The sequence below is a fragment of the Perca flavescens genome, chromosome 11 (assembly GCF_004354835.1).
Source record: "Perca flavescens isolate YP-PL-M2 chromosome 11, PFLA_1.0, whole genome shotgun sequence".
NCBI classification, from domain to species: domain Eukaryota; kingdom Metazoa; phylum Chordata; class Actinopteri; order Perciformes; family Percidae; genus Perca; species Perca flavescens.
In genome coordinates this window covers 4,358,964-4,375,508 of record NC_041341.1, presented here as the reverse complement: position 1 = coordinate 4,375,508, position 16,545 = coordinate 4,358,964, and the positions used below count along the sequence as shown (strand labels likewise).

The 16,545-nt window shown below is 45.7% G+C and overlaps 1 protein-coding gene and 1 long non-coding RNA gene across 2 annotated transcripts in view; one reads left to right on the top strand and one right to left on the bottom strand.

The window, feature by feature from the left end:
• The window catches only part of LOC114563910 (galactose-specific lectin nattectin-like), a 56,973-nt gene that overhangs the window by 10,337 nt on the left and 30,091 nt on the right, over window positions 1-16,545 (top strand). The window lies entirely within an intron of this gene.
• Window positions 7,444-7,818, bottom strand: LOC114563919 (uncharacterized). The gene is made up of 2 exons (XR_003693703.1): window positions 7,786-7,818; window positions 7,444-7,698 (listed from the first exon to the last, which is right to left on the bottom strand). It is a non-coding gene; the product is annotated as an uncharacterized LOC114563919 (long non-coding RNA).

The window sequence follows — 16,545 nt, the reverse complement described above, 5'->3', positions numbered from 1 at the left end:
GCAGACTCCATGTAAATAATCAGGACTTTTAGCGTGTATAGAGCCAGCATATCTCCACCAGACTCCATGTAAATAATCAGGACTTTTAGCGTGTATAGAGCCAGCATATCTCCACCAGACTCCATGTAAATAATCAGGACTTTTAGCGTGTATAGAGCCAGCATATCTCCACCAGACTCCATGTAAATAATCAGGACTTTTAGCGTGTATAGAGCCAGCATATCTCCACCAGACTCCATGTAAATAATCAGGACATATTTAATCAGGACTTTTAGCGTGTATAGAGCCAGCATATCTCCACCAGACTCCATGTAAATAATCAGGACTTTTAGCGTGTATAGAGCCAGCATATCTCAACCAGACTCCATGTAAATAATCAGGACTTTTAGCGTGTATAGAGCCAGCATATCTCCACCAGACTCCATGTAAATAATCAGGACTTTTAGCGTGTATAGAGCCAGCATATCTCCACCAGACTCCATGTAAGTCTTCTGGTAGCTGTGAGAGAGAAATCTCAATCATTCCCAATCTTACAGAGACGGAGAGTGTAGGTATATGTAAGGAGATAACATAGACACAGGCTAATTATTGATCACTAACATGCTAGTTAATTATTAATTGATTAATTAATTTTAATTAATTGCTTAAAAAATCATTAATTAATCCTAAACAGCTAATGGAAGTCCAAACTGCCTGTGAGCTTCTCCTGTACTATACGGTAATTCCTCTACTGTGTGACAGTAAGTCTCGTGGTTATGACCCAATCGTTAGCCTATTGTTATAAAAGCGTCTGCTACGGAGCCATAACGTGAGCTACAAGGTAATGGAGCCTTTTATACATTGTCGTGTTTCTTTAGAAATAAACAACGAACAAAAAGAGTCTTTAAACGCTTCAGATGTAAAGTTATTCCCTGTCAAAGTGGCGCCAAAATGTATGCTAGTCTGTGGAATGCTAACGTGTAGCGTCAAAATGGCGCCTTAGGAGGTTTGAGTTCTGAAGCGAAGCTTACCCCCTTGGAATTCACCATGTTAGAAACGCATTAGAAATCAAGGGGGTAAGCTTCGCTTCAGAACTCAAACCTCCTAAGGCGCCATTTCCACCAAATGCAGACGGTCATTGCGCCGGGGAAAATGCATCCTGTCCATTGACTCCCCAGCAGAAGCATCGCTTGTATGTAGCCTATATAATCTTTGTTTTGACTAAGTTAACTTTTAAGCATATTGATTTTTTGCTGTCAAAGTAATGTTCATGTAAGCTAGGTGGCTTAGCTAATTATAGTAATTTGCTGTTTGTTTCCTAGTTTCACTCTCTAGTCTCTCATCACTCATCTCATGTGTATGGATTTAGCACAATGTGAAGAAAATAAATCTGCTTACAAAGAATTCAAGATTTTGAATAGAAAGTTTGAATAGAGAGAGTTTAGCTCACTGTTTAGTTGGCGTTGCTACACCTCAGCGAGAAGAGTACATATATATATATATATATATATATATATATATATGTGTATGTGTGATGATTGGGGTCGGCTGGCTGTGAGTTTCTGTTTTGTTTACTATTCTCTGGTTTGTTTCTCGGTTGGTTTTCTCTCAGGTGGTCTGGGACAGGTCTACTTGTTGTCCCCAGAGTCAGAACTAAACAGGGGGAAGCAGCGTTCAGTTTTTATGCTCCACATATCTGGAACAAACTCCCAGAAACCTGTAGGTCCGCTGCAACTCTCAGTTCTTTTAAATCTAAGCTAAAGACCTATCTTTTTGATGTTGCTTTTCTTTAAATAATCTATTTTATTAACTTTAATTTCTTATACTGCACTGTAACTTTTATTCTTATACTGCACTATCAATTTTATTCTTGTCTTTTAAAGTTTTTAATTTGTTTATTATTGTTTTTTAATTGTTTTCTAACTGCTCTTTAATGTTTTATGTAAAGCACTTTGAATTGCCCTGTTGCTGAAATGTGCTCTATAAATAAAGCTGCCTTGCCTTGCCTTGCCTCTGTGTTTTCCTGTTTGCCTGCCTCTCTCTCTCTCTGTGCCTACTCTGCTCTCCCCCTCCCACTGCTGCTGCCAGCTGATTGAGCGCACCTGGTTACCATCCTATCATTGTCTCCCGCTGCACACACCTGCCTCTTATCTACAATCAAGACCAATATTTCTACCCCGGCTAGACAGACCATCTCTGCTTGATCGTTGCTCCAGTCATGCTGGTGAAACACAAAGCTAAACCTCTCTGAGATTCTCGCGCTCCCCGGAGTACCCAGCCCAAGTGCCTCTCCTGCGGCTCCCCAGTCGCAGCTCCCCTGAATATCTCCACCCTCCAGTTCCTCTACCCTTCCCTCAGCTGTTCCCCCATTCCCGGTGTCTGCCTCACCACTTCCCCATTTTCCTCTAATCACTAATAAACCTTTTGTTGTGAGCTCTGCACTTGAGTCCATTCTGTTCCCCTTATCACAAAAACAAAAAAATATATATATATCTATATATAAAGTTGGTGATATGGTCATGTTATTGAATCCGTTGAGTTGTGGACAGGACACAACATTGTTTCCCCGAGCAGGTTCGAAAATCGTGACCTGTACACGTTCAAAATTCATGATGTGTACACAAAATAAACGTCAAAATCGTGCTCTGTAAACTTATCAATAAATCAAAATAACGTGACTATTTCACGACCTGGCATGAAACCGGTTTGGCGTACTAAATGTACGTTTCTGTGACACGCAGGACAATAACAGGACACAAACCCGGTCTCCTGGGGGAAAGTAGTGTTGTTTGACCTGTTCCCCCCAAAAACCCTCAAAGTAATTTCATCATTGTCTATGTGTGTAGAATCCATCTTTCTTCACCTCACTTAGCAAATCACTTGAACCAGTTATGTGTTCAGCAGGGATGCATGTGAGTTTTATCTGTTTGAACACGCCAACAGAGATCATATCCGTGTTGGCGTGTTTGAACATGCCAACCAAAACTCACATTAAGGACAAGTTGGTTTTGTACAAGCACTGACTGTGACTGTGTCCTAGCAAAGTGTTTTTTGTCTTTGTTTCACAACAAAAGTCTTATCTGGTTATAATGAGACTTTGAATGACTTTCCAGTCCATCGATTTATGAGTACATAACCTATTTGTACTATTTAAGAAGTTTGGAATCATTTTGGGCATTATTAGTGGGGTAATGTACAAGATACACTCTTGGATCCTTTAGTGCCTGCACGTAGCTATTCTGCTGATAACGCTAACTTGCCCAATATTTGATCCAGGTGATAAAAAGGGGGGGGGTGTTTGGCTCGAGGTCATGGTGCAAAGGACCCTAGGGTGAAATTACTCCGACCCATCACTTTAAAACACTGGACGTGTCCACAGACTTAATGATCTTAATGTGTACAGCTCTCAAACTCATGCAGTGTAACATGATGACCCCCCCCCCCCCCCCCCTTCCTCTCCACCTGTCCTCCTCCGGTGCATCTGGTTCAGGTGGCAGGTCCACCATGCGTTGTTCAGCTTTCCAGGCAACTTGCAGCAAATTATGCATTTGTGTATTACTGGATTAATTAGAGCCTAGCCTCTAAGGATCCATAATCCTGCTGACCTAATTGCTTCTTCCGTCAGGTGACGGCCTTGGTGTTGCACATCATTGTTATGTTGGGAGAGCAGAAGTTTTGGGTTGCAAGGTCGGAGTGCTTTATTCGACCTCCAACACAAATGAGATTGTCTTCCAAGGTTAGGCTTTGTTCCTGCAAGTGGCTTGGGCCATTTCATCCAGAGTACGAGGAAAGTTACACGTGTTTGTCACCAGAGAGAATAAACGGATATCATCATAAAGAGATCCTGGTGTCACTGTTTGTTGAATAAAATAAACACAATGCAGTCCACAAGTTACACAGACATTGTTAATTCCTTCCAGACACTGTCAAACACCTGATCCTGACTTTCACACCCTGTTATATAAATATAATTATATCAAGTCTCTACCTGAGTCATTGCATGAATTGTCAATCATGGTTAAGACCATGTTAAGTTCAACCTAATTGTGTGTGTGCATGTATATGTCCATATGTGAGTGTGTATATATGTATATTTGTATTTTATGAGAATTAGCTGTCTCGGTGTAGGATTGGTTGTTTATTCATGTTATGTGTTGTGTGTGGACCCCAGGAAGAGTAGCGGATGCATTTGTTGCATCAGCTAATGGGGATCCTAATAAAGATAAAGATAAAGGTTATTATTGAGTGTTTAATGCTATTCAGATCGATGACATTTTCTTTCAGAAGAAAGCGCCTTCCGTGACTTCGCAATAATAACGATCCCCGGTCTCCTGGGTGAAAGTCCTGTGTTTGACCCATCCACCATCCCAACCAACCTCCATGCGCAGAATTTCCCCCTTATATACTACTCGCTGAACCCTGTGTAGTTGCTGCTCTCCTCGGTATTCTACAAACACACTGAAGGGCGCTTTTTTCGTCGCTTCAAACGCTGACAGCCACTGTCCAAACGTCTGTATTTTACAAATTCGGCGTGAGAACAGGTTGTTGTCTGACATTATTTCCTTGTATTTGGTTTGTTGACTAGGAGGGTCAAAATTACAGTATACTCACTACAAAAAAAGATACTATACCACTGGTCAGTGTCTCTCAGCAACAGATACGATGCACAAACTACCACTGCATGAAAAGTGGGATTTCCGTCCCCGTAAATGTCTGTAAACGCCCAGAAATCCCCCTAATTTTTGGCAGTTATCGACAATTTAGGCTGCGAACGTCACGTTCGTCTGTGCCACATATTGTCGGAAGCGAACCATGACGTATGTGGAGAGCCCCCGCGGAGGTGTTAATGGATCTAATTAGAATATGAATAGGAGCCTGGCCAGAGAAGGTCTGGCCTGGCTGGAACTTCCTCACTCAGGATTGGATGAAACCACTACTTTTAAACAAGAAAAATCTCTCGTGATTGCTTGACAGGTCCTTCACGAGTTAGGCTATTGGTCAACCTGGGCCATTATTATAATAATAATAAAATTGTATATACATATTTATTTATTTCATATATGCTATGTTGTATATTCATGTCATGATTATCATAGTTAAAATGATTTGCCAGGAACGTGCTGTTTATTCAAAGATAGAGCTTTATTGACACAAAACTCAAATGCAATCAGAAAAAAACTATGTCCAAAGCATTGGAGACACACAGCACACCCAACAAATATCCCACGCTCACGAGGAGCAGCACCGTCCACCCCTAACCCACGGCCGGCTCGGAGCTGGAGGTAACCGGCAGCATTCGGTCTGATCCGGTCCATGTAGCAGACGTCTGTGGTGCGTTGTTCTGTAGGTCTATGGTGGAGCACTTCCAAATGTCACCTCACCTGCAGCCAGCACACTCTGTCTCGCTTCCAGCAGCTGTAAAATCAATAAAGATAATCAGTACTGCGTGATATTTATTTATGGCCACAACACATCTATGAATGCACCTGAAAAATATTCACATTGACCAAACAGATCTAATCTTACCCTCTTTTCTTCTGGACCGACTCCGAGCTGAACTCTTCACAGCTTCAGATGCCACATCTGGTTGTTTCTAGCTGAAGCTCCTGCTGCTGTCTCGTAATATGTCTTACAGGCAGCTGGAAAACAATTAAATGAGAGTGGTATGAATAAAAAACACAAGTCACAGTAAAATTAAACAAGGAAAGATGAAAAAGTAAAAATGACTTACACACAATGGCGTAATTATCAGCGTCATGTAAATCTGGACCTGCAGACAGCTCGGAGCAAATATAGGTCACAGCCTCGTTATGAGGAGAGGTTGGTCTGAAAAAAATAAAATAAAAAACTATGGTTAAGATCTGTATCTATTAACGTATCTATGTCCTTATACAGAAGAATTAATGTTAAAGTTCATTCAATGAAAGCATATTCTTAATCTTTCTTATCTTTGTCTCAGAGTTGTGAAAACGGCGACTGCTTTCTGGGAAATTACAAAATCAAAAAATATACTTTTATAAAACAACATCACCAGCTCAGCTCTGTAATGAATGGCGCTGAAAGCAGCCACAGGTCTGTGCTGCTTGTGTTTAAACTTGGTGGGGTTTAAAACATTACTGCCAAGTCTAAGTAGCCTGTTTAACATCCAAAGACAGTTAATAAACAGTACAGACTAGCTCTCCGTTTCATTAATAATCATATACTTACGTTGACTTCTTCTTTTCTGTGAGAGCATCTTTGGAGCCCGGAGGTGTCACGGAGGAGAGAAAAACCTCTCCAAACGTCTCTCGAACAACTCCTGTGTGTTTCCAAGTGAAGTTTGACAGAGTGTACCGACAACTCTTTTACCAGCTGGCCTGAATTATTCCCATATTTCAGAAGTTTTTGCTCTAACTCTCGGAGTCACCGTGCAGAGTGATAGACCGTGGAGCAGATTAACCAGCAGGGCGCGAACAGCTCACACACTGGTGTGGAGGTGAATTACAGAGAGTTATAATGGAATACTGGGAAAGCTTAATAACAATAGGACAATTGAAGTCTAGATTATGAGGCCATTTCAGCAGAGCCAACAGCTTCATATGCCATGGACATGTGAATATGGTGCTGAATTTGCCAGTATTTTAAGAAGACAAATGGTTGGGACCTTGTCATGCAATGACAAAGCTGATATGCTTTATGTGAAGCCCAGTGTTTTGGTGTCAGCAGAAAGACTTCTCTTAGAAAACTGTCCAGTGGAGCCTCTGTCTCCATTCCACCAGACAATGTTGGATGAGCAAGACCAAAGAAAGGCCACTGTAGTCATGTCACTATGAACAGTGGTTGAGCTCGAGGAGACTGGGAATGAATCATGGAATGGACATATTACCTTTGTGGCAAAGCCTGTAAAATTAATTGTTGAAATAAATTATTTTGTGTATCTTTTTTACATAACATTGGTCATTACTAATGACATACAAAGTAATTAATCTAGCATACTTTCATTAAATAAATCAATTCAAGCTAAAATTGAAGAGTCTATAATTAGGCTATAAATGAGTCTGATCTATTTTAAGAGATTTTCTTAAAATGAAGTTAATACCTTTTAGAAAAATGTCACCTGGGGTAAAACTGCCCCTGCTGCTACCATGTATGCATTTGTACAGCATTTTCATTTACATGTTAAAGCCTCCCCTAGAATTAGAGGGAGGGGGGGGTCATGGGGGGACAACTGCCAAGCAAGGCCCACGTCAATTTCCGACAATTCCCGGAAGTTTTCCGTGTTGCCTGTAAATTGCCGTGTACAGCCGTAAACCTGAAGTTCCACGACAATCTACGGTGCCGAATACTGACAAAAATCCCACTTTTCATGCAGTGTACTTTGAGGTTGTCCGACTTCCCAAATTAGAAATCCAATTTCAGGGGGTGTTTCCGACTTTCACCTTTGAAAATGTTACGGTTAGGACAGAACGGACCCAAATGCAGAACTCAGCACAAATCACTTTATTAGGAAAAGTGGGAAAGTGAATGGGGAAGTGGGGAGGTGGATGCCAGAGAGGGGAGCACAGGCACGGGGGCTGGAACCGGGAACAGAGGCACGGGGAGACCGGGTCTGAGAACTCGACAGGGAAGTACTGGAGCGCGGAGAGGCGAGGGCTGAGGCAGGCTGGTGCAGGAAACCGTGAGGGGGAACTGGATGGAGGAGCCAGCTGACTGGAGGCAGAGTGACGAGGAAGGCAATGGCTGAAACAAAAAGACAGAAAACGGATTACAAAGACACAAGCAGAAGAACACTCAGGGGAATTTGTAGAAGCTTGAGACGCGTGTCACCAAGTAGGCAGGAGCAAACAGAACACACTAGGGAACAAACAACAGACATGGGCGAGCACACAAGACGATCTGACAAGAGACAAGGGGAACACAGAGGCTAAATACATGAGGTGACAGGCAAATCATAAACAGGTGAGACAACAGGTGAAGCACATCAGGGCAGGGCAAGACAATCAACAAAGGTGGGAACAGAAAGCAAAGCTAGACATGACAAGACAGAAGACCAGACTATCAAAATAAAACAGGAAGCAGAACATAAACGGGAAACATGAAATCAACTATACACAGAAACTTGACAACACTAAACACAAGGGAGAACAACAAGAACAGGAAACATACAGAAAACTACGAAGCAACAGAAACGGCACAAAACACAAGGCAAAATACAGAAACCACAACAGAACAAAACACAAGGCAAAATACAGAAACCACAACAGAACAAAACACAAGGCAAAATACAGAAAACAACAGAACAAAACACAAGGCAAAAACAGAAACCACAACCCCTCAAGGGTCGGATCCCAGACGACCCTAAAACAAAGAACGGCCCAGGGAGGGCAGCGAGGGAAGACAGGAGGGGGAAACAGTCACTGGGGCACCAGGAACAGAGGAGCCCGGGGCACAGGGAACAGAGGGGCCCGGAGGCACAGGGAACAGAGGGAACAGAGGGGCCCGGGGCACAGGGAACAGAGGGGCCCGAGGGCACAGGGAACAGAGGGAGAGCCCTGGGGTCACGGGGAACACAGAGAGCCCCGGGGGCACGGGAACACAGAGCACTGGGGGCGCAGAGAGCACAGAGCACTGGGGGCACAGAGAACACAGAGCACTGGGGGCACAGAGCACTGGGGGACAGAGAACACAGAGCACTGGGGGCACAGAGAACACAGAGCACTGGGGCACAGAGAACACAGAGCACTGGGGCACAGAGAACACAGAGCACTGGGGGCACAGAGCACTGGGGGCACAGAGAACACAGAGCACTGGGGGCACAGAGCACACAGAGGACACTGGGGGCACAGGGAACACAGAGGATACTGGGGGCACAGGGAACACAGAGCACTGGGGGCACAGAGAACACAGAGCACTGGGGGCACAGAGAACACAGAGCACTGGGGGCACAGAGCACTGGGGGCACAGAGAACACAGAGCACTGGGGGCACAGAAAACACAGAACACTGGGGGCACAGACAACACAGAGCACTGGGGGCACAGACAACACAGAGCACTGGGGGCACAGAGCACACAGAGGACACTGGGGGCACAGAGCACACAGAGGACACTGGGGGCACAGGAACACAGAGGACACTGGGGACACAGGGAACACAGAGGACACTGGGGGCACAGGGAACACAGAACTGTGCCGACTTCGACAAGACAGACTAGGATAGAACAGGGACAGACTCGGACAGAACAGACTCAGACAGAACAGGGACAGACTCGGACTCAGACAAGACAGACTCGGAACCAGACAAGACAGACCCGGGCAGGACAGGGACAGACTTGGACAGAACAGACTCAGACAGAACAGGGACAAACTCAGACTCAGACAAGACAGGCTCGGACAGAACAGGGACAGACTCAGACGGGACGGACTCAGACGGGACGGACTCAGACGGGACGGACTCAGACGGGACGGACTCAGACAGAACAGGGACAGACTCAGACAGAACAGGGACAGACTCAGACAGAACAGGGACAGACCGAACAGGGACAGACTCAGACGAGACAGACTCAGACACAGGGGAAGTAATAGGGATACAGACAGTGAAGGGGACGGAGACAAGGACGGGCACGGTGACGGGTACAAGGATGGGTACGGTGACGAGGATGGGCACGGTGATAGGGACGGAGACGAGCACAGTGACAGGGATGGAGACAGGCACGGAGACAGGGACGGAGACAGGGACGAAGACAGGCACAGAGACAGGGACGAAGACAGGCACAGAGACAGGGATGGAGACAGGCACAGAGACAGGGATGGAGACAGGCACAGAGACAGGGATGGAGACAGGCAAAGTCCCAGAGGCCGGCGAAGTCCCAGAGATGGTCCCATGGGAGCCGGAGACCGGCGAAGTCCCAGAGGTGGTCCCAGAGGCCGGCAAAGACCCAGAGGCCGGCAAAGTCACAGGGGTGCTGGGCAGTACTGGGACACTGGGCAGCTTGGGGACACTAGGGATACCAGAGAGCTCGGGGACACCAGAGGACTCGGGGACGCTAGAGAGACTACCAGCTAGCTGGGAGTCGGGGGAGCTGCCGGCTAGCTGGGAGTCGGGGAAACCGCCGGCCAGCTGGGACTCGGGGAGCTGCTAGCTAGCTGGGACTCGGGGAGCTGCTGGCTAGCTGGGACTCGGGGGAGCTGCTGGCTAGCTGGGACTCGGGGAGCTGCTGGCTAGCTGGGACTCGGGGAGCTGCTGGCTAGCTGGGACTCGGGGAGCCGCTAGCTGGCTGGGAGTCAAGAGGGTTGCTAGCTGGCCTGGATTCGGGGAAATTGCTAGCTTGCCTGGGATCTGGGAGGGTGCCAGGTAGCTGGGGCTCATGAAGGTTGCTAGCTAGCCTGGATCCAAGGGGTTGCTAGCTAGCTGGGGCTCAGAGAGATCGCTAGCTAGCGGGGAGTCTAGAAGGTGGCTAGCTAGCTGGGAGTCAAAGAAGAGCAGGGCTAGCAGGCCGGGAGTCAGGAGAGGCCCTAGCAGGCCGGGAGTCAGGGAGAGGCCGCTAGCAGGCCAGGGGAGGTAGCAGGCCGGGACAGGGAGAGGCCGGGACTCAGGGAGAGGCCGCTAGCAGGCCGGGACTCAGGGGGGAGAGCTGGCCGGGCTCAGGGAGAGCAGGCCTGGGTCAGGGAGAGGGCTAGCTGGCCTGGAGTCAGGGGAGAGGCTAGCTGGCCTGGAGCAGGGGGGCTAGCTAGCTGGGACTGGGGCTGCTAGCCAGCTGGGAGGAGGGAAGAGGCCGCTAGCAGGCGGGAGGCAGGGGAGCTGTACGTTAGCCCTGGGACAGAGAGGCCAAGGTCTAGCTCGGGGCCTGGAGTCACGCCGGCTCGGGGGAGATGCGGGGTCAGGAGAGCTGGCTGGGGTCAGGGGGCGGCTAGCTAGCTGGGATTCTGTGGGGCCGGGCTAGCCAGCTGGGAGGCAGCGGGGAAGAGGCCGTCAGCAGGGCGGGAGTCTGGGACTCCGGGCGGCTGCACGCCAGCGCGAGCACACAGGCCCAGGGGAGGCAGGTCAGGCTCAGGTCCGCTGGGAGCTTGGGCTCAGGTCCGATGTGAGGCTTAGGGCCCTGGGACAGAGGACCTGCCCACGCCTCCAGGTCCCCGCGGAGACGGCCAGGCGGGTTGCATAGGACTGCTGGTGGTTGGTTGACCATACTGACCAGGTTGCGTCGAACGGACTGCTAGTTGAAGCACTGGGTCTCTGACTAGCAGCTTGCCGGCTGGCTCTTTCAGCTTCTTCGGTCCGTTTAAGCCACATGGAAAATTGTCCAAACAAAGGCGTGCAGGGCCTTGGTTCCTCTCCGGGTGGAGTGGGGGCTCGACTCAGAGGAACGGGCGAGGAGATAGACGGAGCGGCAAACAATGCCCCAGTAGCCACGGTGTTAGTTGGCTGAGAGACAGGCGGGCAAGTGGGTGAGCCATGGAGGAAGCTATCCAACTTCTTCTTCACAATGTTTAGGCGTGGAACAAAATGGCTCACCCACGGTCTCTCCTTAAACCACTGTTCTTGCGTGGAGATCCTCTCCAGAACTGGGGCACACCGACCGGGTCTTGAGTCCAAAAGGCTCTCCACAGTGCGCTCAAACTCTGCTACTTTCTCCTCGAAAAGTTGCCTCTCTGCTGGGTCCATGCTGGTCAGATCGTTCTGTTACGGTTAGGACAGAACGGACCCAAATGCAGAACTCAGCACAAATCACTTTATTAGGAAAAGTGGGAAAGTGAATGGGGAAGTGGGGAGGTGGATGCCAGAGAGGGGAGCACAGGCACGGGGGCTGGAACCGGGAACAGAGGCACGGGGAGACCGGGTCTGAGAACTCGACAGGGAAGTACTGGAGCGCGGAGAGGCGAGGGCTGAGGCAGGCTGGTGCAGGAAACCGTGAGGGGGAACTGGATGGAGGAGCCAGCTGACTGGAGGCAGAGTGACGAGGAAGGCAATGGCTGAAACAAAAAGACAGAAAACGGATTACAAAGACACAAGCAGAAGAACACTCAGGGGAATTTGTAGAAGCTTGAGACGCGTGTCACCAAGTAGGCAGGAGCAAACAGAACACACTAGGGAACAAACAACAGACATGGGCGAGCACACAAGACGATCTGACAAGAGACAAGGGGAACACAGAGGCTAAATACATGAGGTGACAGGCAAATCATAAACAGGTGAGACAACAGGTGAAGCACATCAGGGCAGGGCAAGACAATCAACAAAGGTGGGAACAGAAAGCAAAGCTAGACATGACAAGACAGAAGACCAGACTATCAAAATAAAACAGGAAGCAGAACATAAACCGGGAAACATGAAATCAACTATACACAGAAACTTGACAACACTAAACACAAGGGAGAACAACAAGAACAGGAAACATACAGAAAACTACGAAGCAACAGAAACGGCACAAAACACAAGGCAAAATACAGAAACCACAACAGAACAAAACACAAGGCAAAATACAGAAACCACAACAGAACAAAACACAAGGCAAAATACAGAAACCACAACAGAAAATCTGACTTACAAGTACAAATGTAATGCACTAGCACAGTCAAGTTCCTCCCTACATCTCCTGGTTGGACTCAGTTTGGTTCTCGCTGTTTCAGTTTCAACCTCCAGACAGAGTTGGCCTGATGCAGAGATACAGCAGTTCTATCTATCATAAGACATGTATGCCTAAAGTGCTCATATTCTGCTCATTTTCAGGTTCATGATTGTATTTAGAGGTTGTACCAGAATAGATGGTTTCATTTTCAAAAAACATTTTTATTGTACTGCACATTGCTGCAGCTCCTCTTTTCACCCTGTTAATCTCTCCGTTTTAGCTCCCGAGTGAGGCATCTCACTTCTGTACCATCTTTGTTGGGAGTCGCACATGCGCAGTACCTAGGTAAGGACTACTAGCCAGTCAGAAGCAGAGTATGAGGGCCCTGACAGTACCTAGGTAAGGACTACTAGCCAGTCAGAAGCAGAGTGTGAGGGCGTGCCCTGACAGTACCTAGGTAAGGACTACTAGCCAGTCAGAAGCAGAGTATGAGGGCGTGCCCTGACAGTACCTAGGTAAGGACTACTAGCCAGTCAGAAGCAGAGTATGAGGGCGTGCCCTGACAGTACCTAGGTAAGGACTACTAGCCAGTCAGAAGCAGAGTATGAGGGCGTGCCCTGACAGTACCTAGGTAAGGACTACTTGCCAGTCAGAAGCAGAGTATGAGGGCGTGCCCTGACAGTACCTAGGTAAGGACTACTAGCCAGTCAGAAGCAGAGTATGAGGGCCCTGACAGTACCTAGGTAAGGACTACTAGCCAGTCAGAAGCAGAGTATGAGGGCGTGCCATGCTAGCAGCTAGGTGAGCATTATAACGTGTGTTCCAAAGTGACCACGTTGGTCTCTGAAGTAAAGGCTGGACTACAACAGAGCTGTTTGGACCAGTTGGTGAACAGTGTTTTCTGTTGGAGATGGTAAGACCCTTTGGGGGGGACTTTGGGCTTTTTCACTTTGGAAACCAAAAAAGTGCACAAAAAGATATATAACACCATAAAGGAAAGGGAAAAGCCAAAAAGCATAATATGAGCACTTTAATAGCAGTGTACTCTGATACTTCACTGCTGTAATACTACTTATACCAGATCATGTAAAAAAAAAACATTTACAGTTGGTCGAAGTGTTAGAAGACGTTTAGAGCAGTTTTTCAATTCAAGCCTAAAATATTCCTACATGTCTGAAGTCATGTTGTAGAGGGGATGTATTAATTAAAAAAATCTATAGACTCCCCTATTTACATTTTATTGTGTTGCTGTTTAAAGGTGTAACTTGTAGTTATTGTTTAATATTATCTGTAATGTGTCATGTGAACTGACTTGGACTGCATCAATTTGTATGTCATGTACCATTGTTACCAATACAACAATATAGAACAACAAATGATTAGTGTGGTCATATACCTGGTGTGAGTTATCATCCTGATTGCTCTTTTTTGCAATGTGCAAATATTATGTAAGTTGCTTTTGTAAGTATTTCCCCAAACGTCCACACAATATAACATATATGGTAAAATAAGTGTGCAGTATAGAGTATATAATGTATTTTGGTTCAATATGTATCTAGTTTTGCTCAATATACCAATACTCCTGGCCATTTTCACGCACACATATTTAATGTGGGTTTTCCATCACAGTTTGTGCTCAATTACAACACCCAGAAATTTACTTTCATAAACTCTTTCAATTGTTTGAGTCGAGCTTGAGACGGGCTGGTTCAGCACACTGAAACGTTTCCTGAAGTGTTCGAAAAAGGTTTTGTTTCATCGTAAATCTTTGGTCTAAATGGACTGTAAAGACTTTTAAGTGGAAATCTGCATAAGCCAATGTTGTTGTTGTTGTGGTTAGTTTGGTTCATAGGTGCACAAATTCTTTCATATGAAGAGTTCAAAATGTTTTGATGTAAGGCCGGGGCCAAGAATGAATATTAAAGAATCTTTATTCTTGAAATTCTTGGTAGATAAACCTTTCGTATTTATTGTATAGGGAAGTTTACCTGCACTGTGCTTTCTTTATACTGCCGTAAAACCCAGATTAAGTACTTTTTAGCTGCACAAAATGTATGTTTCGTAGTAATTATGGTTAGGATTTTACAGCACTTTCAAAAATAATCGTCATCCGCTTATCCAGCGTCGGGTCTCGGGGGCAGCAGCTCCAGCAGTGGTGAGAATAAGCATGAGCATGTCAAATGCTCATGAACAAAGGCTAAAGGTGGCCCGCATGCCCTGAAATGGGCGGCCTTGGTTTTGAGTATCTGTTGTGTGAATGCTGTGTCACATACCTTTGTTCAGTGATTAAATTCTGTTTGTTTGTGTTTTATTTTGTTGTTTTAATTTTTGGTTTTGTTTTGTTTTGCAACATTGTTGATTGTTCGAGATAAAAAATAATAAATGAAATGAGGCTGGTTTTAGAACATAAGAGACGTCACCTGTTTCAACAGCCAATAGAGAAGTCAGCTGGTGAAGTCCGCTACAAACTAAAGAAATAAAATTACCCAGAATACATTTTATGTCTATGTTACAAACTGTCAGCTGGTGAAGTTACAAACGTTGAAAAAAAGAAACAAAAACATTGAAAAATGCAAAATAGATATTGAAAAATGAGGGAGAAAAAAAACAGTGAAAGAAATTTTAAATTTGTAATTCATCAACATGGAGTCAATTTTAGATACTTTGTATACTACTGGTGTTAGGAATTAGGAAGGTACATATTCAGTTAGTAGCAATTTATCAAAGATATTTTATCAATAACAAAGTTATGAATATGTGTATTAACAACTTTATCAAATTGATAAACAATCAAAACCATCACCTGGAATCAGGGACCAATAACTGAACTCTGAAAAGACAGTCTCAAAGGTGGGATTCTCTTGAAAATACAGACTTTAATTTGATTAATTCATCTCATATTTATAAAGTGAAAGTGAACAGTTAAGGGTGAAATTTGGGCACTGACCTGTACAACAGCTGTTATTACAACATATAAACAAATCATCAAATCAAATCACAAACAACTGCTCTTTAAAGATTAATAATATTTATGTAATTTCATAATATTAATTGTTAATCAATATTTCTTCAATCAACTTGGAACCTTGGTTGCAATACCTCTTGACTATGAGATGGCTGTCAGCTGATCTGTATATGTGTCAGAGATGTTCACAAGTAATTTTTTGGAAGTCCAAGTCGAGTCTCAAGTCTTTGAAGGGCAAGTTCAAGTCGAGTCTCAAGTCTTTGAAGGGCAAGTTCAAGTCGAGTCTCAAGTCTTTGAAGGGCAAGTTCAAGTCGAGTCTCAAGTCTTTTGCCACGAGTCCAAGTCCAGTCTCAAGTCTCTGGCCGTCTGATCTGTCCCTAACACTGTATTGTTAAATCTTATGAATTCAAAGCATGTCCTGTAGCTCCCATCCAGACAGTCCAGCATCAAAATCCGTTGTAGGATAACTTTATGGGGTCTACTTAACACATCCCTGTAGCCCTCGGACCTGGTGAAATATAAACCTAAGTCTGTCACATCATATGGATACAACTATAAAGATACAATGTGCCTGTTCCCAGCATTAGCACAACACTTAGCGATGGTTAGCTTGTTACATGTGACGATGTATGCTAACTGTAATGTATCTTTCACTCAAAAAAATGTCTAATGTCGAAGTGGAAATCAAGAGAAAAGTGGCAGCGCCACACCAGTTGCAGAACAACATGCATCTCAGTGTCAGTCCAAATTACGCACAATAAGCAGTTTGAAATCACTGATGTAATGCAAGGAGAGGTTAGTGAGGCCAGCGTCTCCGCGGCAGGTGACCGTGCGCACGGATCCGCTGCGCCACACATGGATGAAATAATGAAATGGTAAATAGGACTACAGTAACAGAAATATGTGCAGAATTAAGACAGTCAAGACGGCCCAGTGTTTGGTGGACCGGGTACACCTTGTTCACTTAATAGCCTACAAATCATCCACGGGATCAGTTACATATCACATGAGTGTGCCCCCCCGACACAGCGTTGTTCCTGGGGAGATGGATCCGTGCGTTC